Genomic DNA, 3,024 nt, shown 5'->3' on the forward strand with positions numbered 1-3,024 from the left:
TGCTCAACTGATGCCTACAGACTTGGCAAGAACTGGTCATCAGAAAATTTTATAAGCATACTATCCACTTTATTATCCAAGTCATTAATGAAAATATTGACCAGTACCAAACCCAGGATTGACCCATGTGTGACCCCACTAGAAATGCCCTCGCAGTTTGACAGCAAACAACTGATAACTGCTCTAAGGTCTTTCGACCAGTTGTGCTTTATGGTAATTTCATCTAGACCACTTTTTCCTAGTTTGCATATGAGAAAGTCATGTGAGACTGTCAGAAGCCTTAAAAATAATCAAGGTATATCACGTTTACTGATTCCCTCCTCCTCATCCACTAGGCCAGTAACCCTGTCAAAAAAGGAAAATAAATTAGTTTGGCATGATGTGTTCTTGACAAAATCCATGCTGGCTATTCCTTATCATCCCATTATTTCCTAGGTGCTTACAAATTGATTGTTTAATAATCTGTTTCAGTATCTTTTCACATATTGAAGTTAGGGTAGCAGGTCTATATTTCCCCAGGTCCTCTTATATATACGTATATACACACACACTCTCACATACACACAAGCCTACTGTTGACAGACAAGTTCAAGTGTTATTTACTTTTTAAAAGTTAGTAAAAAATTATGGTTCTCAGTGTACCATAGTAGGAGCAAGCCCCTGTTCACTGTGTGTTTCACATCCCTTTGTGAGCCCAATTCCCCATAGATTGGAATTACAATCATTAAACTCAGACTGTAAAAACTCATGCCTTTAGATGTACCTTGTTTGACCTCCAGTCATGACTGAGCTGGCACTCTTCACATCACATTCATTTTGCTTACTGCCCAACATCACCATTTTTTCTTCTTAATTCATCTGATAAATTGAACTACTAGTAAGGAAATATGAACTAATAATCTTCCATGTACCTTATTTGAAGTCAATATTATTTCCCAGGTATAGGTTGAATCAATTTCACCATGGCATATTTCCAGAAGTAGGTGTGTTCTTCTGAACTTCTGGAAAGGATATCAAAAAAAGCTCTGTACATTGGGAACAGTTGCAGGAGGAGTGATGGAATTTGTGCTGGTGTTTGGTAAGCATATAGGAGTCAGGCTATTTGGAGAGAAGGCACAGCACATTACCCGCACAAGCACTCCAATCAATCTGAGCCTCTTCCAGCCTCTGAGAGACATCTATGCACACTGAGTTTTAACATAGTCAGCCCCATACTTGTGACTTGATACCTACCCTGCATTTATGAGGGTATTAGAGAATAGATATATTCTCTAGTTATTTGTAAGAAGTGGTAGAAAGACTGTAGTTATGTATTATACCAATAGCACCTACACACTTAAAAAAAAACTGTCGTAAGTCTCTTTCTCTCTCACAAACGGTCTTAGGACCCCTACTTTAATAAGTTATGTTATTATAGTTTTAACTAACAGTATTTTATACTTTTCCAGGTGTCTATATGACAAAGGACAGTGTATAATGAGAAAGATGCATTACTAGACTGATAGCTGCTTTAATGCTTTAGGAATGGGTGACCTGGTTCTGGTAAAATAAAGGTTACGTGCTTTTTGTTCACCTGCCAAGTGTAACTTGAAACTTTTAAAAAGCTAGAAAAAGTACCGTAAAAGACAGCCCCTGTCCTCCCCCATGTTCTCCTCTCCTCCTCCTGACTCTTTTGGGAATGGGTCACTGCCTTATAACTTCTGCTCCTTCCCATGATCCACCCCCTTCACTCAGCCAGTACAGGGTGCTGTCGTGTACCCAGGGGTGGGTATCTGTACCACTATACTGGATGGATTGGCACAGGTCTCCACCCTCTAAATCCACAGAAGGCAAACGCCCCACTGATATGAATTATTTGCATAGCACTTTACAGTTCCAAAATAATTAATCCTCACAACAGGCCTGTACAGCAGATTGCTAAGTGTTAATTATTATTCCCATTTTATAGCTGGAGAAAGACAGACGGTTGACTTGACAAGCGACACACAAGGAGGTTTAAGTCCCCCCACCCCCATCCCTGCAGACTTCCTTGCTTGCACTCTGATTCCCTCACAACTATTTATACTCACTATCAATGTACAAAAGGTCTTAATTTGTGCAACTAACATGCCAATGAATTGGAAATTAAAGTGCACGGGGAGGTGCTTTAGCTTACAGCCTCTTTTATTATCCAGCTCCTCAGCAGGTAAATTATGCCAACTAACAGACTCCTTTAAATCCCCAACAGATTTGTATACAGTAAATAGGTCAAATGGAATTAGTGTTAAATTTAGACCATTTTATATATCTGCACTCAGCCCAGACAAAAATTAACATGCCTAAAGCCACTAGGTAAGTGAGTGGCAGAGCTACTGCTGACAGTCAGTGGTGATTGTCCATTAGTCCAAGTGACATAGATCTGAGTTTTTTGAGTGCAGTACCCCAAAGTCTATCCTAGTTGAGCATCGTGAAGTCCGTGGGCCAGATCCCCAGTAAGGGCACATGAAGTCTATAGAGCTATGACCATTTACACCAACTGTGACTCTTGTCCTGTGTGTCCAGGGTAGGTGGTAAAACTGATGATTCTAGAGTTTGTGTGGTCACAGAGATGTCTATGTGACCATGGAATTGTTATAGTAAGTGCCAACCTACACCAGTACAGGCTCTCTATTTTCGGAAGCAGGATTATGCCCCCTTTATGATAGATACAAATGGTGAGGAAAAACAGCTAAATTGACACAGATTCCAGCCTCCCAGAGCTGTGGAGAGCAAGAGATGGCTAATATGACACACAATGGTTAACCCCAAACGGGTTGTTTACCCACTTGTTAAATAACTACTCCACTATTGTGTCTCCTCTAAAGTTTCCAATCTAAACTCTAAATAACTGTGTTTCATTGTCTTCTGTGAAGCAGCAAGTAGACCTTTGAGTACTCTCAAATAATAAAAAAATATTCAGTCTTCAACAGGCTCTGTTTGGGTCCAACAGCCATTCTCTGGCACATGTTCAATCTAAAGGTGAACATTCTGAGTCATTGCCAAAAA

At 40.0% G+C, this 3,024-nt stretch overlaps 1 long non-coding RNA gene across 1 annotated transcript; it reads right to left on the reverse strand.

The window, feature by feature from the left end:
- Positions 1–211: 211 nt before the first annotated feature.
- Positions 212–2,534, reverse strand: LOC123362199. Its single transcript, XR_006576366.1, has 3 exons — positions 2,421–2,534; positions 912–1,001; positions 212–345 (listed from the first exon to the last, which is right to left on the reverse strand). It is a non-coding gene; the product is annotated as an uncharacterized LOC123362199 (long non-coding RNA).
- Between the last annotated feature and the right edge of the window lie 490 nt (positions 2,535–3,024).

This window comes from Mauremys mutica, chromosome 1 (assembly GCF_020497125.1).
Source record: "Mauremys mutica isolate MM-2020 ecotype Southern chromosome 1, ASM2049712v1, whole genome shotgun sequence".
Taxonomy (NCBI): Eukaryota; Metazoa; Chordata; order Testudines; family Geoemydidae; genus Mauremys; species Mauremys mutica.